The sequence below is a fragment of the Alligator mississippiensis genome, chromosome 1 (assembly GCF_030867095.1).
Source record: "Alligator mississippiensis isolate rAllMis1 chromosome 1, rAllMis1, whole genome shotgun sequence".
NCBI classification, from domain to species: Eukaryota; Metazoa; Chordata; order Crocodylia; family Alligatoridae; genus Alligator; species Alligator mississippiensis.
Window position 1 is genome coordinate 418,816,353 of NC_081824.1, and position 24,950 is coordinate 418,841,302.

Here is a 24,950-nt window from a genome sequence, read left to right on the forward strand (position 1 = left end):
CTTTGTGGTCCCACCCATGTGGGGCAGGTGAGGAAAGGGCAGCAGGTGCTCCTCCCTCTCGCCGTCATCGCAAGCCCTGTGGCTGAAGCAAAATCAGGGCTTCTGCAGGCATGGGGCCCTGCCCCGCCCAGCCCAAGCCTGGCCTGCCAGTGCATCTCTTGGGGCTACCGGCGCCTGGCATTTGGCGTCCCCTCCAAGTCCCGGTTGGCAGCAGAGGACGTAGTGGCCCGAGCGGAAGGGTTGCTCTTCAGAGCTCGCCATGGCGGAAGAGCAGCAGGGGAAGCTATGGATCTGCGAGGCCGGGCTGGGAAGTCCCGCGTCGCAGATCCATGGCACCAGAGGGTCCCATGCCACAGGCACCTGAGATGTGGCAGGGCAGAGGGGCGAGTGGGGAGGTCCCTGGCTTGTTAGTCTACCGGCATGATTCCTGCTTAGTGTGCAGGAGGTCCTGGGTGCAACTCCCTGACGAACCCTGCTCTGCGTCCTGCCGAGGGAGCCGGGTTGCCCCTTTTGTCCCGCTCGAGGCAGGTGGGGCCATTTCCCTTTTGAGGCTGGTGCATGGCCCAGAGCAGGGAGCTTTAGTCACCTGCTTGCCCCATCTCCCTGGCCCCCACGCCCATAGTGTTTTGGGACGGTGGCGGTGGAGGAGGCGAGGCGAGGAGAGGCGGGCCGTGGGGGTGGTCAGAAATCAGGGCCTGGTGCTGCCCCGCCCCTCTTGGGCAGGGCCCCTGGGTCCCACTTGGGTCAGGTGACTACTTGTGCATGGGTGTGGCCAAAGAGCTAGGGGAGCCATCGTCAGGGAGGCATGTCCTTGAGCGAGGAGTCTTCTGGGCAGGCTTTGGGGAGTGCAGGGGCAGTGGTGTGGACATGTGGCAGGGGCTGCCCGTGCCAGGAGCTGGAGCCCAGCTGGAGGAGAAAAGTGTGCACTCCGCTATGCAAGAGAGTGCCAGAGGAGCCAGAAGGAGTCCTCGTGGCCTGGCCTAGCTTGTTTGGTTGGGCCTGGGGCGGGGGCGGGTGGCAAGCGCGGCGAAGAGAGGGAGGCCGGACTTTTGGGCGTGGCCTGGATAGATCAGTTGGCAGAGCTTCAGACTTTTATTCTGAGGGTCCAGCGTTCAAGTCCCTGTTCAGGCATAGATGGGGCCTTGTGCTAGGCTTGCCCCTTTGAAGGTGTGAGAGAGAGACCTGGTTCTGGCCCAGCTGCTGGTTCTGAGGGGTGTGCGTGTGGCTCCCCTTTTCCTGCTGCTTGGCCTACAGCCACTGATTGCACTGGGAGCAGCCCAGGGCTCCCTTTGTGGTCCCACCCATGGGGGGCAGTTGAGGAAAGGGCAGCAGGTGCTCTTCCTTCTCGCCGTCATCGCAAGCTCCGTGGCTGAAGCAAAATCAGGGCTTCTGCAGGAAAGGGGCCCTGCCCTGCCCACCCCAAGCCTGGCCTGCCAGTGCATCTCTTGGGACTACCGGCGCCTGGCATTTGGCCTCCCCTCCAAGTCCCGGTTGGCAGCATTGGACGTTGTGGCCCGAGCGGAAGGGATGCTCTTCAGAGCTCGCTATGGGGGAAGAGCCGCAAAGGGACCCATGGATCTGCGAGGCAGTGCTGGAAAGCCCCGCCTCGCAGATCCATGGCACCAGAGGGTCCCATGCCACAGGCACCTGAAATGTGGCAGGGCAAAGGGGCGTGTGGGCAGTCCCCTGGCTCGTTGGTCTAGGGGCATGATTCCTGCTTAGGGTGCAGGAGGTCCTGGGTTCAACTCCCGGACGAGCCCTGCTCTGCTCCCTGCTGAGGGAGCCGCGTTGCCCCTTTTGTCCCGCTCCAGAGGCAGGTGGGGCCATTTCCCTTTTGAGGCTGGTGCATGGCCCAGAGCAGGGAGCTTTAGTCACCTGCTTGCCCCATCTCCCTGGCCCCCACGCCCATAGTGTTGTGGGACGGTGGCGGTGGAGGAGGCGAGGCGAGGCGGGCCGTGGGGGTGGTCAGAAATCAGTGCCTGGCGCTGCCCCGCCGCCCTTGGGCAGGGCCCCTGGGTGCCACTTGGGTCAGGTGACTACTTGTGCATGGGTGTGGCCAAAGAGCTGGGGGAGCCATCGTCTGGGAGGCATGTCCTTGAGCGAGGAGTCTTCTGGGCAGACTTTGGGGAGTGCAGGGGCAGTGGTGTGGACATGTGGCAGGGGCTGCCCGTGCCAGGAGCTGGAACCCAGCTGGAGGAGAAAAGTGTGCACTCCGCTATGCAAGAGAGTGCCAGAGGAGCCAGAAGGAGTCCTCGTGGCCTGGCCTAGCTTGTTTGGTTGGGCCTGGGGCGGGGGCGGGTGGCAAGCGCGGCGAAGAGAGGGAGGCCGGGCTTTTGGGTGTGGCCTGGATAGCTCAGTTGGCAGAGCTTCAGACTTTTAATCTGAGGGTCCAGGGTTCAAGTCCCTGTTCAGGCGCAGGTGGGGCCTTGTGCTAGGCTTGCCCCTTTGAAGGTGTGAGAGAGAGACCTGGTTCTGGCCCAGCTGCTGGTTCTGAGTGGTGTGCGTGTGGCTCCCCTTTTCCTGCTGCTTGGCCTACAGCCACTGATTGCACTGGGAGCAGCCCAGGGCTCCCTTTGTGGTCCCACCCATGGGGGGCAGTTGAGGAAAGGGCAGCAGGTGCTCTTCCTTCTCGCCGTCATCGCAAGCCCCGTGGCTGAAGCAAAATCAGGGCTTCTGCAGGAAAGGGGCCCTGCCCTGCCCACCCCAAGCCTGGCCTGCCAGTGCATCTCTTGGGACTACCGGCGCCTGGCATTTGGCCTCCCCTCCAAGTCCCGGTTGGCAGCAGAGGACGTTGTGGCCCGAGCGGAAGGGATGCTCTTCAGAGCTCGCTATGGGGGAAGAGCCGCAAAGGGACCCATGGATCTGCGAGGCAGTGCTGGAAAGTCCCGCCTCGCAGATCCATGGCACCAGAGGGTCCCATGCCACCGGCACCTGAAATGTGGAAGGGCAAAGGGGCCTGTGGGCAGTCCCCTGGCTCGTTGGTCTAGGGGCATGATTCCTGCTTAGGGTGCAGGAGGTCCCGGGTTCAACTCCCGGACGAGCCCTGCTCTGCTCCCTGCTGAGGGAGCCGGGTTGCCCCTTTTGTCCCGCTCCAGAGGCAGGTGGGGCCGTTTCCCTTTTGAGGCTGGTGCATGGCCCAGAGCAGGGAGCTTTAGTCACCTGCTTGCCCCATCTCCCTGGCCCCCACGCCCATAGTGTTGTGGGACGGTGGCGGTGGAGGAGGCGAGGCGAGGCGGGCCGTGGGGGTGGTCAGAAATCAGTGCCTGGCGCTGCCCCGCCCCCCTTGGGCAGGGCCCCTGGGTCCCACTTTGGTCAGGTGACTACTTGTGCATGGGTGTGGCCAAAGAGCTGGGGGAGCCATCGTCTGGGAGGCATGTCCTTCAGCGAGGAGTCTTCTGGGCAGACTTTGGGGAGTGCAGGGGCAGTGGTGTGGACATGTGGCAGGGGCTGCCCGTGCCAGGAGCTGGAACCCAGCTGGAGGAGAAAAGTGTGCACTCCGCTATGCAAGAGAGTGCCAGAGGAGCCAGAAGGAGTCCTCGTGGCCTGGCCTAGCTTGTTTGGTTGGGCCTGGGGCGGGGGCGGGTGGCAAGCGCGGCGAAGAGAGGGAGGCCGGGCTTTTGGGTGTGGCCTGGATAGCTCAGTTGGCAGAGCTTCAGACTTTTAATCTGAGGGTCCAGGGTTCAAGTCCCTGTTCAGGCGCAGGTGGGGCCTTGTGCTAGGCTTGCCCCTTTGAAGGTGTGAGAGAGAGACCTGGTTCTGGCCCAGCTGCTGGTTCTGAGGGGTGTGCTCTTGGCTCCCCTTTTCCTGCTGCTTGGCCTACAGCCACTGATTGCACTGGGAGCAGTCCAGGGCTCCCTTTGTGGTCCCACCCATGTGGGGCAGTTGAGGAAAGGGCAGCAGGTTCTCCTCCCTCTCGCCGTCATCGCAAGCCCTGTGGCTGAAGCAAAATCAGGGCTTCTGCAGGCAAGAGGCCCTGCCCCGCCCAGCCCAAGCCTGGCCTGCCAGTGCATCTCTTGGGGCTACCGGCGCCTGGCATTTGGCGTCCCCTCCAAGTCCCGGTTGGCAGCAGAGGACGTAGTGGCCCGAGCGGAAGGGTTGCTCTTCAGAGCTCGCCATGGCGGAAGAGCAGCAGGGGAAGCTATGGATCTGCCAGGCCGGGCTGGGAAGTCCCGCGTCGCAGATCCATGGCACCAGAGGGTCCCATGCCACAGGCACCTGAGATGTGGCAGGGCAGAGGGGCGAGTGGGGAGGTCCCTGGCTTGTTAGTCTACCGGCATGATTCCTGCTTAGTGTGCAGGAGGTCCTGGGTGCAACTCCCTGACGAACCCTGCTCTGCGTCCTGCCGAGGGAGCCGGGTTGCCCCTTTTGTCCCGCTCCAGAGGCAGGTGGGGCCATTTCCCTTTTGAGGCTGGTGCATGGCCCAGAGCAGGGAGCTTTAGTCACCTGCTTGCCCCATCTCCCTGGCCCCCACGCCCATAGTGTTTTGGGACGGTGGCGGTGGAGGAGGCGAGGCGAGGAGAGGCGGGCCGTGGGGGTGGTCAGATATCAGGGCCTGGTGCTGCCCGGCCCCTCTTGGGCAGGGCCCCTGGGTCCCACTTGGGTCAGGTGACTACTTGTGCATGGGTGTGGCCAAAGAGCTAGGGGAGCCATCGTCAGGGAGGCATGTCCTTGGGCGAGGAGTCTTCTGGGCAGGCTTTGGGGAGTGCAGGGGCAGTGGTGTGGACATGTGGCAGGGGCTGCCCGTGCCAGGAGCTGGAACCCAGCTGGAGGAGAAAAGTGTGCACTCCGCTATGCAAGAGAGTGCCAGAGGAGCCAGAAGGAGTCCTCGTGGCCTGGCCTAGATTGTTTGGTTGGGCCTGGGGCGGGGGCGGGTGGCAAGCACGGCGAAGAGAGGGAGAATGGACTTTTGGGTGTGGCCTGGATAGCTCAGTTGGCAGAACTTCAGACTTTTATTCTGAGGGTCCAGCGTTCAAGTCCCTGTTCAGGCGCAGGTGGGGCCTTGTGCTAGGCTTGCCCCTTTGAAGGTGTGAGAGAGAGACCTGGTTCTGGCCCAGCTGCTGGTTCTGAGGGGTGTGCGTGTGGCTCCCCTTTTCCTGCTGCTTGGCCTACAGCCACTGATTGCACTGGGAGCAGCCCAGGGCTCCCTTTGTTGTCCCACCCATGGGGGGCAGTTGAGGAAAGGGCAGCAGGCGCTCTTCCTTCTCGCCGTCATCGCAAGCCCCGTGGCTGAAGCAAAATCAGGGCTTCTGCAGGAAAGGGGCCCTGCCCTGCCCACCCCAAGCCTGGCCTGCCAGTGCATCTCTTGGGACTACCGGCGCCTGGCATTTGGCCTCCCCTCCAAGTCCCGGTTGGCAGCATTGGACGTTGTGGCCCGAGCGGAAGGGATGCTCTTTAGAGCTCGCTATGGGGGAAGAGCCGCAAAGGGACCCATGGATCTGCGAGGCAGTGCTGGAAAGCCCCGCCTCGCAGATCCATGGCACCAGAGGGTCCCATGCCACCGGCACCTGAAATGTGGCAGGGCAAAGGGGCGTGTGGGCAGTCCCCTGGCTCGTTGGTCTAGGGGCATGATTCCTGCTTAGGGTGCAGGAGGTCCTGGGTTCAACTCCCGGACGAGCCCTGCTCTGCTCCCTGCTGAGGGAGCCGCGTTGCCCCTTTTGTCCCGCTCCAGAGGCAGGTGGGGCCATTTCCCTTTTGAGGCTGGTGCATGGCCCAGAGCAGGGAGCTTTAGTCACCTGCTTGCCCCATCTCCCTGGCCCCCACGCCCATAGTGTTGTGGGACGGTGGCGGTGGAGGAGGCGAGGCGAGGCGGGCCGTGGGGGTGGTCAGAAATCAGTGCCTGGCGCTGCCCCGCCCCCCTTGGGCAGGGCCCCTGGGTGCCACTTGGTTCAGGTGACTACTTGTGCATGGGTGTGGGCAAAGAGCTGGGGGAGCCATCGTCAGGGAGGCATGTCCTTGAGCGAGGAGTCTTCTGGGCAGACTTTGGGGAGTGCAGGGGCAGTGGTGTGGACATGTGGCAGGGGCTGCCCGTGCCAGGAGCTGGAACCCAGCTGGAGGAGATAAGTGTGCACTCCGCTATGCAAGAGAGTGCCAGAGGAGCCAGAAGGAGTCCTCGTGGCCTGGCCTAGCTTGTTTGGTTGGGCCTGGGGCGGGGGCGGGGGCGGGTGGCAAGCGCGGCGAAGAGAGGGAGGCCGGGCTTTTGGGTGTGGCCTGGATAGCTCAGTTGGCAGAGCTTCAGACTTTTAATCTGAGGGTCCAGGGTTCAAGTCCCTGTTCAGGCGCAGGTGGGGCCTTGTGCTAGGCTTGCCCCTTTGATGGTGTGAGAGAGAGACCTGGTTCTGGCCCAGCTGCTGGTTCTGAGGGGTGTGCGCTTGGCTCCCCTTTCCCTGCTGCTTGGCCTACAGCCACTGATTGCACTGGGAGCAGCCCAGGGCTCCCTTTGTGGTCCCACCCATGGGGGGCAGTTGAGGAAAGGGCAGCAGATGCTCTTCCTTCTCGCCGTCATCGCAAGCCCCGTGGCTGATGCAAAATCAGGGCTTCTGCAGGAAAGGGGCCCTGCCCTGCCCACCCAAAGCCTGGCCTGCCAGTGCATCTCTTGGGACTACCGGCGCCTGGCATTTGGCCTCCCCTCCAAGTCCCGGTTGGCAGCAGAGGACGTTGTGGCCTGAGCGGAAGGGATGCTCTTCAGAGCTCGCTATGGGGGAAGAGCCGTAAAGGGACCCATGGATCTCCGAGGCAGTGCTGGAAAGCCCCGCCTCGCAGATCCATGGCACCAGAGGGTCCCATGCCACAGGCACCTGAAATGTGGTAGGGCAAAGGGGCGTGTGGGCAGTCCCCTGGCTCGTTGGTCTAGGGGCATGATTCCTGCTTAGGGTGCAGGAGGTCCCGGGTTCAACTCCCGGACGAGCCCTGCTCTGCTCCCTGTTGAGGGAGCCGCTTTGCCCCTTTTGTCCTGCTCCAGAGGCAGGTGGGGCCATTTCCCTTTTGAGGCTGGTGCATGGCCCAGAGCAGGGAGCTTTAGTCACCTGCTTGCCCCATCTCCCTGGCCCCCACGCCCATAGTGTTGTGGGACGGTGGCGGTGGAGGAGGCGAGGCGAGGCGGGCCGTGGGGGTGGTCAGAAATCAGTGCCTGGCGCTGCCCCGCCCCCCTTGGGCAGGGCCCCTGGGTGCCACTTGGTTCAGGTGACTACTTGTGCATGGGTGTGGCCAAAGAGCTGGGGGATCCATCGTCAGGGAGGCATGTCCTTGAGCGAGGAGTCTTCTGGGCAGACTTTGGGGAGTGCAGGGGCAGTGGTGTGGACATGTGGCAGGGGCTGCCCGTGCCAGGAGCTGGAACCCAGCTGGAGGAGATAAGTGTGCACTCCGCTATGCAAGAGAGTGCCAGAGGAGCCAGAAGGAGTCCTCGTGGCCTGGCCTAGCTTGTTTGGTTGGGCCTGGGGCGGGGGCGGGGGCGGGTGGCAAGCGCGGCGAAGAGAGGGAGGCCGGGGGTTTGGGTGTGGCCTGGATAGCTCAGTTGGCAGAGCTTCAGACTTTTAATCTGAGGGTCCAGGGTTCAAGTCCCTGTTCAGGCGTAGGTGGGGCCTTGTGCTAGGCTTGCCCCTTTGATGGTGTGAGAGAGAGACCTGGTTCTGGCCCAGCTGCTAGTTCTGAGGGGTGTGCGCTTGGCTCCCCTTTTCCTGCTGCTTGGCCTACAGCCACTGATTGCACTGGGAGCAGTCCAGGGCTCCCTTTGTGGTCCCACCCATGTGGGGCAGGTGAGGAAAGGGCAGCAGGTGCTCCTCCCTCTCGCCGTCATCGCAAGCCCTGTGGCTGAAGCAAAATCAGGGCTTCTGCAGGCATGGGGCCCTGCCCCGCCCAGCCCAAGCCTGGCCTGCCAGTGCATCTCTTGGGGCTACCGGCGCCTGGCATTTGGCGTCCCCTCCAAGTCCCGGTTGGCAGCAGAGGACGTAGTGGCCCGAGCGGAAGGGTTGCTCTTCAGAGCTCGCCATGGCGGAAGAGCAGCAGGGGAAGCTATGGATCTGCGAGGCCGGGCTGGGAAGTCCCGCGTCGCAGATCCATGGCACCAGAGGGTCCCATGCCACAGGCACCTGAGATGTGGCAGGGCAGAGGGGCGAGTGGGGAGGTCCCTGGCTTGTTAGTCTACCGGCATGATTCCTGCTTAGTGTGCAGGAGGTCCTGGGTGCAACTCCCTGACGAACCCTGCTCTGCGTCCTGCCGAGGGAGCCGGGTTGCCCCTTTTGTCCCGCTCGAGGCAGGTGGGGCCATTTCCCTTTTGAGGCTGGTGCATGGCCCAGAGCAGGGAGCTTTAGTCACCTGCTTGCCCCATCTCCCTGGCCCCCACGCCCATAGTGTTTTGGGACGGTGGCGGTGGAGGAGGCGAGGCGAGGAGAGGCGGGCCGTGGGGGTGGTCAGAAATCAGGGCCTGGTGCTGCCCCGCCCCTCTTGGGCAGGGCCCCTGGGTCCCACTTGGGTCAGGTGACTACTTGTGCATGGGTGTGGCCAAAGAGCTAGGGGAGCCATCGTCAGGGAGGCATGTCCTTGAGCGAGGAGTCTTCTGGGCAGGCTTTGGGGAGTGCAGGGGCAGTGGTGTGGACATGTGGCAGGGGCTGCCCGTGCCAGGAGCTGGAGCCCAGCTGGAGGAGAAAAGTGTGCACTCCGCTATGCAAGAGAGTGCCAGAGGAGCCAGAAGGAGTCCTCGTGGCCTGGCCTAGCTTGTTTGGTTGGGCCTGGGGCGGGGGCGGGTGGCAAGCGCGGCGAAGAGAGGGAGGCCGGACTTTTGGGCGTGGCCTGGATAGATCAGTTGGCAGAGCTTCAGACTTTTATTCTGAGGGTCCAGCGTTCAAGTCCCTGTTCAGGCATAGATGGGGCCTTGTGCTAGGCTTGCCCCTTTGAAGGTGTGAGAGAGAGACCTGGTTCTGGCCCAGCTGCTGGTTCTGAGGGGTGTGCGTGTGGCTCCCCTTTTCCTGCTGCTTGGCCTACAGCCACTGATTGCACTGGGAGCAGCCCAGGGCTCCCTTTGTGGTCCCACCCATGGGGGGCAGTTGAGGAAAGGGCAGCAGGTGCTCTTCCTTCTCGCCGTCATCGCAAGCCCCGTGGCTGAAGCAAAATCAGGGCTTCTGCAGGAAAGGGGCCCTGCCCTGCCCACCCCAAGCCTGGCCTGCCAGTGCATCTCTTGGGACTACCGGCGCCTGGCATTTGGCCTCCCCTCCAAGTCCCGGTTGGCAGCATTGGACGTTGTGGCCCGAGCGGAAGGGATGCTCTTCAGAGCTCGCTATGGGGGAAGAGCCGCAAAGGGACCCATGGATCTGCGAGGCAGTGCTGGAAAGCCCCGCCTCGCAGATCCATGGCACCAGAGGGTCCCATGCCACAGGCACCTGAAATGTGGCAGGGCAAAGGGGCCTGTGGGCAGTCCCCTGGCTCGTTGGTCTAGGGGCATGATTCCTGCTTAGGGTGCAGGAGGTCCTGGGTTCAACTCCCGGACGAGCCCTGCTCTGCTCCCTGCTGAGGGAGCCGCGTTGCCCCTTTTGTCCCGCTCCAGAGGCAGGTGGGGCCATTTCCCTTTTGAGGCTGGTGCATGGCCCAGAGCAGGGAGCTTTAGTCACCTGCTTGCCCCATCTCCCTGGCCCCCACGCCCATAGTGTTGTGGGACGGTGGCGGTGGAGGAGGCGAGGCGAGGCGGGCCGTGGGGGTGGTCAGAAATCAGTGCCTGGCGCTGCCCCGCCGCCCTTGGGCAGGGCCCCTGGGTGCCACTTGGGTCAGGTGACTACTTGTGCATGGGTGTGGCCAAAGAGCTGGGGGAGCCATCGTCAGGGAGGCATGTCCTTGAGCGAGGAGTCTTCTGGGCAGACTTTGGGGAGTGCAGGGGCAGTGGTGTGGACATGTGGCAGGGGCTGCCCGTGCCAGGAGCTGGAACCCAGCTGGAGGAGAAAAGTGTGCACTCCGCTATGCAAGAGAGTGCCAGAGGAGCCAGAAGGAGTCCTCGTGGCCTGGCCTAGCTTGTTTGGTTGGGCCTGGGGCGGGGGCGGGTGGCAAGCGCGGCGAAGAGAGGGAGGCCGGGCTTTTGGGTGTGGCCTGGGTAGCTCAGTTGGCAGAGCTTCAGACTTTTAATCTGAGGGTCCAGGGTTCAAGTCCCTGTTCAGGCACAGGTGGGGCCTTGTGCTAGCTTTGCCCCTTTGATGGTGTGAGAGAGAGACCTGGTTCTGGCCCAGCTGCTGGTTCTGAAGGGTGTGCGCTTGGCTCCCCTTTTCCTGCTGCTTGGCCTACAGCCACTGATTGCACTGGGAGCAGTCCAGGGCTCCCTTTGTGGTCCCACCCATGTGGGGCAGGTGAGGAAAGGGCAGCAGGTGCTCCTCCCTCTCGCCGTCATCGCAAGCCCTGTGGCTGAAGCAAAATCAGGGCTTCTGCAGGCAAGGGGCCCTGCCCCGCCCAGCCCAAGCCTGGCCTGCCAGTGCATCTCTTGGGGCGCCTGGCATTTGGCGTCTCCTCCAAGTCCCGGTTGGCAGCAGAGGACGTAGTGGCCTGAGCGGAAGGGTTGCTCTTCAGAGCTCGCAATGGCGGAAGAGCAGCAGGGGAAGCTATGGATCTGCGAGGCCGGGCTGGGAAGTCCCGCGTCGCAGATCCATGGCACCAGAGGGTCCCATGTCACAGGCACCTGAGATGTGGCAGGGCAGAGGGGCGAGTGGGGAGGTCCCTGGCTTGTTAGTCTACCGGCATTATTCCTGCTTAGTGTGCAGGAGGTCCTGGGTGCAACTCCCTGACGAACCCTGCTCTGCGTCCTGCCGAGGGAGCCGGGTTGCCCCTTTTGTCCCGCTCCAGAGGCAGGTGGGGCCATTTCCCTTTTGAGGCTGGTGCATGGCCCAGAGCAGGGAGCTTTAGTCACCTGCTTGCCCCATCTCCCTGGCCCCCACGCCCATAGTGTTTTGGGACGGTGGCGGTGGAGGAGGCGAGGCGAGGAGAGGCGGGCCGTGGGGGTGGTCAGAAATCAGGGCCTGGTGCTGTCCCGCCCCTCTTGGGCAGGGCCCCTGGGTCCCACTTGGGTCAGGTGCCTACTTGTGCATGGGTGTGGCCAAAGAGCTAGGGGAGCCATCGTCAGGGAGGCATGTCCTTGAGCGAGGAGTCTTCTGGGCAGGCTTTGGGGAGTGCAGGGGCAGTGGTGTGGACATGTGGCAGGGGCTGCCCGTGCCAGGAGCTGGAACCCAGCTGGAGGAGAAAAGTGTGCACTCCGCTATGCAAGAGAGTGCCAGAGGAGCCAGAAGGAGTCCTCGTGGCCTGGCCTAGCTTGTTTGGTTGGGCCTGGGGCGGGGGCGGGTGGCAAGCGCTGCGAAGAGAGGGAGGCCTGGCTTTTGGGTGTGGCCTGGGTAGCTCAGTTGGCAGAGCTTCAGACTTTTAATCTGAGGGTCCAGCGTTCAAGTCCCTGTTCAGGCACAGGTGGGTCCTTGTGCTAGGCTTGCCCCTTTGATGGTGTGAGAGAGAGACCTGGTTCTGGCCCAGCTGCTGGTTCTGAAGGGTGTGCGCTTGGCTCCCCTTTTCCTGCTGCTTGGCCTACAGGCACTGATTGCACTGGGAGCAGTCCAGGGCTCCCTTTGTGGTCCCACCCATGTGGGGCAGGTGAGGAAAGGGCAGCAGGTGCTCCTCCCTCTTGCCGTCATCGCAAGCCCTGTGGCTGAAGCAAAATCAGGGCTTCTGCAGGCAAGGGGCCCTGCCCCGCCCAGCCCAAGCCTGGCCTGCCAGTGCATCTCTTGGGGCTACCGGCGCCTGGCATTTGACGTCCCCTCCAAGTCCCGGTTGGCAGCAGAGGACGTAGTGACCTCAGCGGAAGGGTTGCTCTTCAGAGCTCTCCATGGCGGAAGAGCAGCAGGGGATGCTATGGATCTGCAAGGCCGGGCTGGGAAGTCCCGCGTCACAGATCCATGGCACCAGAGGGTCCCATGTCACAGGCACCTGAGATGTGGCAGGGCAGAGGGGCGAGTGGGGAGGTCCCTGGCTTGTTAGTCTACCGGCATGATTCCTGCTTAGTGTGCAGGAGGTCCTGGGTGCAACTCCCTGACGAACCCTGCTCTGCGTCCTGCCGAGGGAGCCGGGTTGCCCCTTTTGTCCCGCTCCAGAGGCAGGTGGGGCCATTTCCCTTTTGAGGCTGGTGCATGGCCCAGAGCAGGGAGCTTTAGTCACCTGCTTGCCCCATCTCCCTGGCCCCCACGCCCATAGTGTTTTGGGACGGTGGCGGTGGAGGAGGCGAGGCGAGGAGAGGCGGGCCGTGGGGGTGGTCAGAAATCAGGGCCTGGTGCTGTCCCGCCCCTCTTGGGCAGGGCCCCTGGGTCCCACTTGGGTCAGGTGACTACTTGTGCATGGGTGTGGCCAAAGAGCTAGGGGAGCCATCGTCAGGGAGGCATGTCCTTGAGCGAGGAGTCTTCTGGGCAGGCTTTGGGGAGTGCAGGGGCAGTGGTGTGGACATGTGGCAGGGGCTGCCCGTGCCAGGAGCTGGAACCCAGCTGGAGGAGAAAAGTGTGCACTCCGCTATGCAAGAGAGTGCCAGAGGAGCCAGAAGGAGTCCTCGTGGCCTGGCCTAGCTTGTTTGGTTGGGCCTGGGGCGGGGGCGGGTGGCAAGCGCGGCGAAGAGAGGGAGGGCTGGCTTTTGGGTGTGGCCTGGGTAGCTCAGTTGGCAGAGCTTCAGACTTTTAATCTGAGGGTCCAGCGTTCAAGTCCCTGTTCAGGCACAGGTGGGTCCTTGTGCTAGGCTTGCCCCTTTGATGGTGTGAGAGAGAGACCTGGTTCTGGCCCAGCTGCTGGTTCTGAAGGGTGTGCGCTTGGCTCCCCTTTTCCTGCTGCTTGGCCTACAGGCACTGATTGCACTGGGAGCAGTCCAGGGCTCCCTTTGTGGTCCCACCCATGTGGGGCAGGTGAGGAAAGGGCAGCAGGTGCTCCTCCCTCTTGCCGTCATCGCAAGCCCTGTGGCTGAAGCAAAATCAGGGCTTCTGCAGGCAAGGGGCCCTGCCCCGCCCAGCCCAAGCCTGGCCTGCCAGTGCATCTCTTGGGGCTACCGGCGCCTGGCATTTGGCGTCCCCTCCAAGTCCCGGTTGGCAGCAGAGGACGTAGTGACCTGAGCGGAAGGGTTGCTCTTCAGAGCTCGCCATGGCGGAAGAGCAGCAGGGGATGCTATGGATCTGCAAGGCCGGGCTGGGAAGTCCCGCGTCGCAGATCCATGGCACCAGAGGGTCCCATGTCACAGGCACCTGAGATGTGGCAGGGCAGAGGGGCGAGTGGGGAGGTCCCTGGCTTGTTAGTCTACCGGCATGATTCCTGCTTAGTGTGCAGGAGGTCCTGGGTGCAACTCCCTGACGAACCCTGCTCTGCGTCCTGCCGAGGGAGCCGGGTTGCCCCTTTTGTCCCGCTCCAGAGGCAGGTGGGGCCATTTCCCTTTTGAGGCTGGTGCATGGCCCAGAGCAGGGAGCTTTAGTCACCTGCTTGCCCCATCTCCCTGGCCCCCACGCCCATAGTGTTTTGGGACGGTGGCGGTGGAGGAGGCGATGCGAGGAGAGTCGGGCCGTGGGGGTGGTCAGAAATCAGGGCCTGGTGCTGCCCCGCCCCTCTTGGGCAGGGCCCCTGGGTCCCACTTGGGTCAGGTGACTACTTGTGCATGGGTGTGGCCAAAGAGCTAGGGGAGCCATCGTCAGGGAGGCATGTCCTTGAGCGAGGAGTCTTCTGGGCAGGCTTTGGGGAGTGCAGGTGCAGTGGTGTGGACATGTGGCAGGGGCTGCCCGTGCCAGGAGCTGGAACCCAGCTGGAGGTGAAAAGTGTGCACTCCGCTATGCAAGAGAGTGCCAGAGGAGCCAGAAGGAGTCCTCGTGGCCTGGCCTAGCTTGTTTGGTTGGGCCTGGGGCGGGTGGCAAGCGCGGCGAAGAGAGTGAGGCCGGGCTTTTGGGTGTGGCCTGGACAGCTCAGTTGGCAGAGCTTCAGGCTTTTAATCTGAGGGTCCAGGGTTCAAGTCCCTGTTCAGGCACAGGTGGGGCCTTGTGCTAGGCTTGCCCCTTTGAAGGTGTGAGAGAGAGACCTGGTTCTGGCTCATCTGCTGGTTCTGAGGGGTGTGCGCGTGGCTCCCCTTTTCCTGCTGCTTGGCCTACAGCCACTGATTGCACTGGGAGCATCCCAGGGCTCCCTTTGTGGTCTCACTCATGGGACCTTTTCGGCCTACCAGTGCTTGGGATTTGGCCTCCCATCGAAATCCCATTTGCGGGGTGCAGGGGTAGTGTTGTGGACATGTAGCAGCGTTGCCCGTTCCTGGAGCTGGAACCCACCTGGAGGAGAAAAGCGTTCACTCCACTGTGCTACAGAGTACCACAGCAACTAGGGGCATATAAAAATTAATTTAATAAATTTTTTAGTGGCCTTGTGGTCTCTATTGTTTGGCCTATTGTTTGCCTTGTGAGGCTGCATGTGTCCTGCATGCTGTGTTTTGCCTAGCTCTTCACTACTGCTTTTGGAAGAACTGTTTATATAACTGTCAGTAGGTTTGTCATAGTGTAGGGGTCTCTAAACATGATTATTATCCCATCCTTATTACGTCCAACCACAAGTTCTAAGTTTTTAATTCAACACACAGAGGCTTTGAATTATGTCTGTTAAGGAGCTGATTGTGTATTAACCTTTAAGTCATATTTAAATTTGATTCAAACTGTGTGGTGTTAATCATTTATTATGGTTTATAAAATCATTAACATGTCTACTTATGGCTTGCCAACAAGTTTATAACAGTAATTACGGACAACTTTCTGCTTCAGATAATTGTGAATAGGTCATCTACCTGTTATCTTGTTCTCGTACTGAACATGAGTGTGATTGGAAATCTGGGAGGAAGAACTCATAATATACGTAGAATCCATGAGTAGAAGAAAAAGACGGCATGAGTTTATGAAAACATGGACACTGAACTTTAGAATGACTTATTTTATCCAACTCAGAGAAATAATAGATAAGGTCCCATGGATAGAGAGATGTAAGTTTGAAGTGGTTCAAAAAAGCTAATATTGTCTTGAGTGACAACATTAAGGTAGGGATATAAGAACCACCACATGATACTGATCTAGCTACCTCAAAAGTAAGAGAGAAACATATGAACTGTGGAAGGAAAGCAGATCACTAAGGAAATATACCAAGCAGTACCAGTGCAAAAGCAAAATCAGACAAATGTAAAAAATAAGATACTTAAAAAAAAAAAAGTTACAGCTAATTGCTAAATACAACCAGGGGTTTTATACACGTCTGATTGAAAAGATAGGCCAGGGTCATCGTGTGTCCACTCCTCCAGGGTAATGGTGAGGTATTAATGGATAACATAAATAATGTAAATGTGCTCAATGACTACTTTGTTTCTGTCTTCACTAAAAAAAAGTCAGCAATAAAACAACTAATAACATTAATATAAACAAATAAGGTAAAGAGTTACATGTTAAGTAACAGATTATCAAAGAGCCTCTGGGTAATTTAAATGAATTTCAGTCATCAGGATCTAATGAAATTCACCCCTGGGTGCTGATGGAACCAAATTGATCTGATCAGGTAACCAGTTTGCGTGCTGGCATGGAAGGGCACCTGTGCTTGACTTCTTTTACTGTGGAGAAGCTGCTGCACATCAGCTTCCACACAGCTCTTGACAGAAGGGGACCTTGATCAAGGAGTCCAAGGCAACTGGGGATCTCATTGTGCTGCAGCCTTCATTCGCCTTCACAGCTATGAAGAGTCTAACATCTTCTTCCACCTGCTTCGCTACCTAGGACTTGTCAACTTGTCGCTGGGGGCTGGGCAGGCTTATTATTGTGGCAACTTGTACTTGCCACGTTACAGCACTATTAAAGGATATATGTGGCTTTTCAAGAGGGAAACAATTGCCATCTGCTGTCCTTGCCACATCCTGGTGGTGCTGCCATTGCTTGGTCTGTGCAACTGCATATTCATCAGAGTTAGCCCTGCTTATTTCTAGGCCTGTGTGAATAGGCACGTTTTTTCATTTGGATTCATATTCATTGAATTCGTATTCGTCTGATTTGATTCAGAGATCCGAATCTCTTTTCTGATTCGATTCGACCGAAAAGATTCAGAAAATATTCAGCGATTTGGAGATTTGGCCATAGGGTATAATGGGGCAACAATGAAATATCTATAACTGGGTTTTTTTTGGCTAATTCATATGAAACTTACAGAGATGGTGGCTGCTGCAGAGGGCATGAAGCCTGCTAAGTTTCAAGGTGACAGGTGAAGGGGTTTCTGGGAAACTGATCCTCAAATTCCTGAAACCAAAACTCGTGTCACGTGTGTGTGTTAAGTCACAGCGGGGTGAAAATTGCAGGGATGGTAGCTCTTGCTGTGGCCACAAAGTCTGCCAAGTTTCAAGGAGATAGGTGCAGGGGGTTCTTGGAAACTGCACCTCAAGCTGCTAACAAGCAAAACTCATGTCACATGTATGTTAAGCCACAGTGGGATGAACACTGGAGGGGCATGATTCTGAAAAAAGTGAATAGGCCCTATCCCTATTTTTTTGTTGAATGAGAGTTATGCAGCTAATTTTTCTCAGATACCATCTGTTGCAATCTTGGTTCAGTGCTTGACACTGCAATATAGAGAATCGCATGAAGATGATCATCCATCTGCCTGAGTCTTAGCTTAGACTTGTCTTTAATTACCAGGGACCCTGGCTTTCTCTGATAAAAAATCCAAAAATCTCTGATTTAAAAAAAAATGATCCCAAATCTATGTTTTTCTGTGATTGAAGTGAAACGCTACTATATATATAGGTATCCATTGAATACAATGTTTTACTGATAGTTTTACAAAATTTAAAGCAATTTGGATGCCTCAATCATTAAAATGAAATTAATCCTAAATACCTATATATTTTGGCATTTGATTTTGCCAGCTTACAAGGGAAAAGCCGTGGCCTCCCAGTTTTTCTCCTTTAAAAGGGAAAATCTGTGTTCTTCCATGGGGAATGGAAAACCCTGATCTCTGCTAATCACTGTAGAGAAGGATTTCTCACACCTAGAAATATAGAAGCCATTTCTTGTCCATGATTACATATTGCACGGTAGGTTTTGGGGAAAGTCCTTTGCAAATCTTAACTGGACTGGATTCACAGTTAGATTACCTTTGCTTATGCAGTCTCTTGCAAGTGGATTAATTCAAACTGCATGTTCTGCATACTTCCTGGCTCACAAGAATGTTGAAAAACAGCTATTGCCTGTGAGACTTAAAATCTGAGAAATACCAGCTGAATTCTTCCAACAGACTAAATAATTTGGAAATACTTTTTGGAATAGAGAACTTCAAATACACTGAGTTCTTTATCTAAGAGCACTTTGTATGCTGCAAAATAAGCAATATTACCTGCTTCTGTTGCTTCTGGTATAGTTTTAATTTTCTTTGAGGAAACTTAACAATTCCAAAAAGAATCAAAGCAAATTTCCCATGGCCTTGAAGCTTCAAATTCAATTAATTGAGATGACTAAGAATGCCAAATCACACAGTCATACAGGATCAGTCAGTTAAGGAAAATCTTGGCCATTTTCATTCAGAAAATCAAAAATTGCTTTTCCTGAAACTAAGCAAGTGTTTTGGGATAGTACTCATACTTAGCATTTTGCTGCTGTTAAAGATACAATATTTCCAAATTCATCTTCATAGTCCTCCAAAAAGACCTTCAGCTTCCGTTGACTGAGTCTTCTAGATTTGGTGAAGTCCACAAACTTCATCACAACACTCATGAAATGGGCCATCCTGAGACTTTGAGCAACACAACTTTTTTTGGTGGATAATGCAGTGGTAATAATAATAACATGTTCACAATCTGCTCTTCAGTAATTACTTAGGTTTAGTAGTGCCATTGCTCTGGTTTTAGCTCCTACCATGGATACAGCATGAACTATAGTGACACCAATGAGAAATTCACACTTCACAATGCTTGCCTCAAATACACAGCACACTATTAAACACTCTACTACTCTCATTCAGTATTTCAGGCTTTCAAACAAAAGGAGCTCTTCATGTGTTTGAAAGTCTCCTCTAGCTTGACAAATGAAAATGAAGACCCGAGTAGGATCCATAATGTTGGAATATGTCACAGACTTGGTAATATCCTGAAGCTTTACGTTTAAATCATCACTATTACCCTCACCTCTATGTGACATTGTCATTTTAGACAAGCTAACCTGACTAAATGCAGGCTTTTTCTGTGGACAGACTATATCCACAATTTTCAGCATGCAACCTTTAAGGACCTACCATTGGTAAAAGACTCTTTTTACTATTTCATGAGCCACAACAGAGCTGGCCAGCAAAGAAGATTTTGTTGCCTTGGACAACAGTTTTAAAACCTTACTGTTGTGTAATTAAGGTCATTCTTCAACAGCTCATTTTCTTTTGACTGTGAACAACAACCCCTTGATAAGAACTGTGATTCATCTTGTCATGTGTTTTATATTGTATTCCTTCATATATTTTGTTTTCAAATAAAGTACAACACTTCATCACACTGCTCTGAAACAAAATAGGTCTCACTCCATTTCTCCTGAAACTTTCTTTTTTTGTCAACAATATGGTACTTCTTGTTTTGCTCCATAACCAATATGTTGAATCATGGTTGCTCACTGATTCAGACAATGTCTCTAAGTGGAACTCGGGTACACGTGCACACTTGGATAAGTCCCCATGGCTACCAAGGCCATTGATAGTCTCCTCTGCTGTGCTAGTCAAAGGAGCAGTCTTGGATCAAACTAGCCTGAAAGACTGGACCTGATCCCAGTAAGTTTCATAATACTGTACATACAGTGTGGCCATTGCCCAATATTTTTAGCAGGGGTTTAACTGTTGAAAAAAAAGTACTGCTGAGATGCACATCGCATGAAAGGGGCCTGTGTGGCCTGCAGGCCACATTTTAGGAACCCCTTATTTAAACGATAGCAAAAAGATTTAGATTAAATATTAAAAAAAACCTTCCTAACTATAGAAACAGTTAGACAATTGGGGAGGATGGGGGTTCTGCCTAGGGAAGCTGGATTCACTCAGGATTTTTAGAAAGAGGGTGAATAAGCGTGTGTCTAATATGATTTAGGAACAAAAAATCCTACTAGAAGATCTTTCAGGTCCCTTCCAATGCTGTGATTCAAGACTTCAACCATGATATTTATGAGACTGTAAAATTTGGAGCATACCCTAACTATGAATCAACTTTAGAGAAATGTCCTTGGAACTAGATCTGAAGATTTTCAGAGAAAGCTTTATATGCAATGGGAATAAAACAGCTAAAGTACTTTACTAAAAAGATACAGTTAATCCTTATCTTTCCCAGAAGAACTCTAATTAAATCTGTTCAAAATTAGGATGTGATTTTCATTAAAATACCAACCATTTTAGATCATCAGGCCATTAAGAAATACCATAAGCAAAGTATCAGATAATTGAGGGAATTTTCATTGCATTTTATAGACTTTGGAGTACATTGATTTGTTTGGATAACAGATAATGGAGCTGTTGGTTGGAATCAGAAAATGTTGTGAAGGAATGAATGGTAGGAGATTTGTTTGCATTTTATCTACTCAGACAAGGAACTGAGCCTCCATACAAACAGCTGCCTGCGTTGTTAGAAATTGTTGGGTATTTTCCTAGCAACACAATCTTTTTTAGTCTGTGACTGCATGTACTCTATGGGCACGTCCACACAAGTGTGCACGTGCCTCTTGTCCCGCCTCAAACCCCTTTGAGGCGGGGCAACAGGCATGTGCAGGAACAAAAAAATGTTCCCCATGCTGCAGGTTTGCAGCATGGGGGAGAAAATTTGACCCGTGGAAATCCAGGGGTCTAAAAACACTGCAATATAAAAAAGTGGGGCAGGGCACGGTCCCTGACCATGCCTTGAGGCAACTGGAGGATGGGTCCTCCATAGAGATGCTCTGGCTGTCAGAGCGTCTCTATGGCTGGCCCCTAGCCCTGGTCTGGAACAAACGGCTGGCCAGGCCACATGTTTCACCACCAGGGCTCCGGTGCCAGTGAGTAAGGGGTTGTGAGGGCTGGAGGAGCGGGGAAGGGACTGTGAGGGGGACCTCTGCTGGCCCCACCCACTCCCCCAGCCCCCCTGGCCCCCACCAGCCCCCCCAGGCCCCCGACCACTGATGCGACTGGCCCCTCCCCCCACAAGCCCCCCCGAGGCCCTTGACGCCTGCTGCGGCTGACCCTCCCCCTGCCAGCCCCTGCCAGCCCTCCAACCCCTGCCACGGCCAGCCCCTCCCCCCACCAGCCCCCCCAAGACCCCCTCCCCCTGCCCTGGCCAGCCTCATCCCCCCAAACCCCCCCCATTCCTGCCCCCTCACCCCAGACTTTAGAAAAAATACAAACCCTGGCACTTACCAGCAGTTGGAGCTGCTGTCTGCTGACTGGGGGCCTGCCTGCACAGTGCGGGTCAGGGTGACAGCCCCAGTGGCCCCAGCCTGGGCCCTCCTGCCCATCTGCTGTCCTGTGCTGCCTTGGGGGCTCTGCCAGGAGGCCCTGGAGCCCCCCCCCCCCCCCCCGGCTTCTAAGGTAAGCAGAGGCTTTTTTTTCCCCATTTTTTTCTGTTATTTTTCTCGGGTTTTTTTTAAGTGATGGTGCCTAGGGTTGTGGGGGTAGCCTTGGGGGTCTGGGGTTGCAAGTTGAGGAGTGAGGCTGGGTGGGGCACCCATCAGGGGGCCTGAGGGAGGAGGGGGTGGGGCAGCCATTGGTGGCGGCTGCAGCAGTTGGTGGGGGATGGGTCCTGGTGGGGCAGCAATTGGGGGGCTGGGGTGGGGCATGTGGGCCTTGCAGGGGGGTGGTAGCCCCTGCAGGGACTGTTTGCCCCCCACTGGGGGGCTGTACCCTTTGTGTGGGGGACAAACCCCCTGTTGGGGGCCAAACTCTTTGTGTGGGGGATGAACCCCCTGTTGGGACTCTGAAACCCTTTTGGGGGGCTGAACCCCCTATTGGGGGGCTGAAACCTTTGTGTGGGGGATGAACCCCCTGTTCGGGGGTGTAGCCTTTGTGTGGGGGCTGAAACTTCTGTTGGGGGCTGAACCCCTTCTTTGGGCCCAAACCCCTTGTGTAGGGGCTGAATCCCCTGTTGGGAGGGGGTGGGGCAAGCCTTTGTGTAGGGGACCAACCCCTTGTGTAAGGGCCATCACCCTGTGGGAGGGCAGCAAAATATGTATTCATGAAACATGTAGTTAGAGTTCACTTTATTATTATGATAAGAGAATTGCTTTAACACTGTAGATATATCAATACAACATTGTCCAACTGACCACTGTCTCTGTCTCACTCTCTCTCTCTCTCTTTATAGTGGTCTTTTGTTTTACTTGTGGAGGAACATGGATTTGGGGGTATTTTAGAGAGTGACTTCAGGATTTTTTTTATCAGGGATTTTTCAGTTTTCCAGTAGGGAATGTCAGAATTCCTGCTAGGGAGGCCAGTGGCAGGACCTTGCTTACTCAGAGCTGGCACCTTGGACCCATCTGGCTGTGGCTGACCTCCTGGCCAAATGGGGCCAGGAGGACATGCTTAGACAGTTCAAAGCAGGCCACCACACCTGGAACATCTTCTGTCAGATACATAGAGATGTGAAAGCCTAACACTTATTCTGTTCAGTCCCAACCTAACCTAGGGCACTTAGAGTAAATCAGGAAATTTAAACCAAGTCTGTCTTGGTTTTTAGAACATTTCTACTTATCCAAAATGTTGTTTCCACATTGCAAGTCTCACCAAGATACTACCAGCATTTTGCTTGCTGTTTCATGCATGAGCTACAGTTCTCTGCCAATAACTATGCCTGTGAGAGGGTTTCATAGATTTCATAGATTTCATAGACATTAGGGCTGGAAGGGACCACGGAAGATCATCGAGTCCAGCCCTCTGCCCAAAGGGCAGGAAGTCAGCTGGGGTCATAGGATCCCAGCAAGATAAGCATTCAGTTTGCTCTTGAAGGTGTTCAATGTAGGTGCTTGAACCACCTCTGGTGGCAGGCTGTTCCAGACCTTGGGGGCTCGGACAGTAAAGAAATTCTTCCTTATGTCCAGCCTGAGACGGTCTTGTAGTAGTTTATGACCATTCGACCTAGTCGTCATCCCTTGGGGCGCTCTGGTGAACAAATGTTCCCCCAGATACTGGTGGTCACCCCTGATAAACTTATGGGTGGCCATCAGATCACCCCTGAGCCTGCGCTTTTCCAGGCTAAAGAGCCACAGGGCTCTCAGCCTGTCATCATAGGGTCTGCTTCCCTGACTTCTGCTCATGCGCGTAGCTCTTCTCTGGACTCTCTCAAGCTTCTCCACATCCTTTTTGAATTGTGGAGCCCAAAACTGGACACAGTACTCCAGCTGCGGCCTCACCAAGGCCGAGTACAAGGGGAGAATGACGTCCCGGGATTTGCTTGAGAAGCATCTATGGATGCAAGCCAGCGTTTTGGTCACTTTACTAGCCTCATGTTCATCTTGTGGTCAATGATGACCCCCAAGTCTCTTTCTTCCATAGTGCTAGCCAACAGGCACTGCCGAGCCTATATAAGGATGCTGCGGGTTTTTCTTCCCAAGGTGGAGAACCTTGCATTTATCGGCGTTGAATACCATCAGATTCTCATCCGCCCACTTGCTGAGCCTGTCCAGGTCAGCCTGGATCATTCGCCTGTCTTCTGGTGTGGATGCTTTGCCCCAAAGTTTGGTGTCATCGGCGAACTTGGCCAGTCCGCTTCTGACTCCTATGTCCACATCATTAATGAAGATGTTGAACAGTATGGGTCCAAGGACAGAGCCTTGGGGGACCCCACTGGTCACAGGACACCATGATGAGTGACTTCCATCAATTACTACCCTCTGGGTCTGACCACGGAACCAATTATCCAGCCAGTGGATCGTGGAGGACCCAAGGCGCCAACTGGCCAGTTTCTCCAAGAGGTGATCATGGGAAACCAGATCGAAGGCTTTTTTGAAGTCAAGATATATGACATCAATCTCTTCTCCCTTGTCCAGGTGATAGGTCACCTGGTCGTAGAAGGAAATGAGATTGGTCAAGCAAAACCTACCCGCAACAAACCCGTGCTGGCTATCCCTTAAGATGTTGGCATTGGCCAGTCCATTAAGGATGGCCTCTTTAATAAACTTTTCTAAGATCTTCCCCGGGATAGAAGTCAGGCTAATGGGCCTATAGTTAGCCGGATCCACTTTCCTCCCTTTCTTGAAGATAGGCACCACATTGGCCTTCTTCCAGTCTTCGGGCACTGCACCAGAGCGCCAAGAGTTTTCAAAGATCCGTGCTAGAGGCTGGGCTATGATGCTCGCCAGCTCCTTGAGTACCCTGGGGTGAAGATTGTCAGGGCCGGCTGACTTGAAGGTGTCCAGCTTCTCAAGATGTTCCTTCATGAAGTCAGCATTAATGGAGGAAAGGGGATCACCCTCCCCTGGACTTCCCTGTCCCGTAGCGGGCATGGGCGTCCCATGGGACTGATGAAAGACTGACGCAAAGTACCTATTTAATAGGTTGGCTTTTTCCTGGGTGTCAGTTGTCAGTTGCCCCATCTGGTTCAGCAGGGGTCCAATGCTGCCCCTGCTTTTCCTCCGGCTCCCCTCATATCTGAAAAAGGACTTTTTATTGTCCTTGATGCTCAAAGCTAGTTGGAGTTCAATTGCAGCCTTGGCTTTCCTGGTCTGCTCCCTACAGGACCGGACCAGTGCAGAATAATTCTCCTTGGAGGTGACTCCCATCCTCCATCCTTTGTAGGCCTTTCTTTTTAGCCTCAGGAGGTCTGCTAGGTCCCTGGAGAGCCAGGGGGGCTGCTGTGCCCTCTTGCTACCTTTCCTCTGAGATGGAGTAGACTTAGTTTGTGCATTGAGAATTGCTCCCTTGAGGAGCAACGACTCTTCTTGAACTCCCCTCTCCCTGTGGTCATGGTCCCTTAGGGCCTCACTGACAAGCCTCCTGAGCTTGTTAAAGTCGGCTTTCCTGAAGTCAAGGACTTCCGTGTTGCTGACTGACTTGCCAGCTTTTCGGTGGATGGTGAAGGTGATCAGCTCATGGTCGCTGTCACCCAGCTTCCCATCGATCGCTAGGTCGCCGACTAGGTCATCCCCAGTAGCCAGTACCAGGTCAAGCAGCGCTTTGCCTCTCGTTGGCCCATAGACTTCTTGAGTCAGGTAGAGGTCAAACACAGGACTACACCATTTTGGCAGCTGTATGGCATGCAAGTGTCTCCAGGCTTGCTGCTTTTTTTTCAGAGAAGAAAACAGCTTCTCTGCTTTGATACAGTCAGAAGAGATTCCATGCAAAGTGCAGAACCTAAATGTCCTGTTAGATCAGGGATGGGCAATTATTTTGGGCAGAGGGCTGCTTACTCAGTTTTGGCAAGCTGTTGAATGCTGCATGGGTAGCCCCGCCTCTTGACAGGTGCCCCACCCCCTGGTCACCATCTTGGGACCAATGTCCCAATGTCTTGGGACCAATGTCCCAGGTCCAGCACTGTTGGGGCCCAAAGTGGGGCGCAGGCTGGCGGGGGTCTGTGGAGCCAGGCTGGGCTTCACCATCAGGGAGAGGGGGGAGCTGGCCCAGGTCCATAGAGCCCCTGCCAGCCAGGACCCTGTACCCCTGCTGCCCTGCTCTGGGCCTCACTGGCACTGGCCCCTGGGACACACCAGTGCAGGCCCTGTGATCCTGCTGACTCCCTGCCCGTTCACTCCCAGTGCCCCCCCACCCCGTGGTACAGACAGGGGGCAGCACACAGCCCTGACCCCCTGCTCACCAGCAGGGAAGGAGCTGGTGCTGAGTGGTGGGAAAAGCATCCCTTTCTCTGTTCTGTAGCCAGCGCTCCCTGCTGCAGCCACTCACAGCCCATGCAGGGCTGTCCTGAGCAGACACAGGCAGCCCCAAGCAGGCTGTGAGTGGCTGCAGCACAGGGTGCTGGCCACAGGGCAGGCAAG

The 24,950-nt window shown here is 56.1% G+C and overlaps 14 non-coding genes across 14 annotated transcripts; all 14 read left to right on the forward strand.

Annotated features, from left to right (window-relative positions):
- Positions 1–1,688: 1,688 nt before the first annotated feature.
- On the forward strand, positions 1,689–1,760 carry TRNAP-AGG (transfer RNA proline (anticodon AGG)). Its single transcript has one exon. It is a non-coding gene; the product is annotated as a tRNA-Pro (tRNA).
- A 582-nt stretch (positions 1,761–2,342) lies between these two features.
- On the forward strand, positions 2,343–2,415 carry TRNAK-UUU (transfer RNA lysine (anticodon UUU)). Its single transcript has one exon. It is a non-coding gene; the product is annotated as a tRNA-Lys (tRNA).
- A 557-nt stretch (positions 2,416–2,972) lies between these two features.
- On the forward strand, positions 2,973–3,044 carry TRNAP-AGG (transfer RNA proline (anticodon AGG)). Its single transcript has one exon. It is a non-coding gene; the product is annotated as a tRNA-Pro (tRNA).
- A 582-nt stretch (positions 3,045–3,626) lies between these two features.
- On the forward strand, positions 3,627–3,699 carry TRNAK-UUU (transfer RNA lysine (anticodon UUU)). The gene has a single exon. It is a non-coding gene; the product is annotated as a tRNA-Lys (tRNA).
- A 1,216-nt stretch (positions 3,700–4,915) lies between these two features.
- On the forward strand, positions 4,916–4,988 carry TRNAK-UUU (transfer RNA lysine (anticodon UUU)). The gene has a single exon. It is a non-coding gene; the product is annotated as a tRNA-Lys (tRNA).
- Positions 4,989–5,545: 557 nt separating this feature from the next.
- On the forward strand, positions 5,546–5,617 carry TRNAP-AGG (transfer RNA proline (anticodon AGG)). Its single transcript has one exon. It is a non-coding gene; the product is annotated as a tRNA-Pro (tRNA).
- A 588-nt stretch (positions 5,618–6,205) lies between these two features.
- TRNAK-UUU (transfer RNA lysine (anticodon UUU)) lies at positions 6,206–6,278 on the forward strand. Its single transcript has one exon. It is a non-coding gene; the product is annotated as a tRNA-Lys (tRNA).
- Positions 6,279–6,835: 557 nt separating this feature from the next.
- Positions 6,836–6,907, forward strand: TRNAP-AGG (transfer RNA proline (anticodon AGG)). Its single transcript has one exon. It is a non-coding gene; the product is annotated as a tRNA-Pro (tRNA).
- A 588-nt stretch (positions 6,908–7,495) lies between these two features.
- On the forward strand, positions 7,496–7,568 carry TRNAK-UUU (transfer RNA lysine (anticodon UUU)). The gene has a single exon. It is a non-coding gene; the product is annotated as a tRNA-Lys (tRNA).
- A 1,844-nt stretch (positions 7,569–9,412) lies between these two features.
- Positions 9,413–9,484, forward strand: TRNAP-AGG (transfer RNA proline (anticodon AGG)). Its single transcript has one exon. It is a non-coding gene; the product is annotated as a tRNA-Pro (tRNA).
- Positions 9,485–10,066: 582 nt separating this feature from the next.
- Positions 10,067–10,139, forward strand: TRNAK-UUU (transfer RNA lysine (anticodon UUU)). Its single transcript has one exon. It is a non-coding gene; the product is annotated as a tRNA-Lys (tRNA).
- A 1,209-nt stretch (positions 10,140–11,348) lies between these two features.
- On the forward strand, positions 11,349–11,421 carry TRNAK-UUU (transfer RNA lysine (anticodon UUU)). The gene has a single exon. It is a non-coding gene; the product is annotated as a tRNA-Lys (tRNA).
- Positions 11,422–12,637: 1,216 nt separating this feature from the next.
- Positions 12,638–12,710, forward strand: TRNAK-UUU (transfer RNA lysine (anticodon UUU)). The gene has a single exon. It is a non-coding gene; the product is annotated as a tRNA-Lys (tRNA).
- Positions 12,711–13,920: 1,210 nt separating this feature from the next.
- TRNAK-UUU (transfer RNA lysine (anticodon UUU)) lies at positions 13,921–13,993 on the forward strand. The gene has a single exon. It is a non-coding gene; the product is annotated as a tRNA-Lys (tRNA).
- Positions 13,994–24,950: the final 10,957 nt, after the last annotated feature.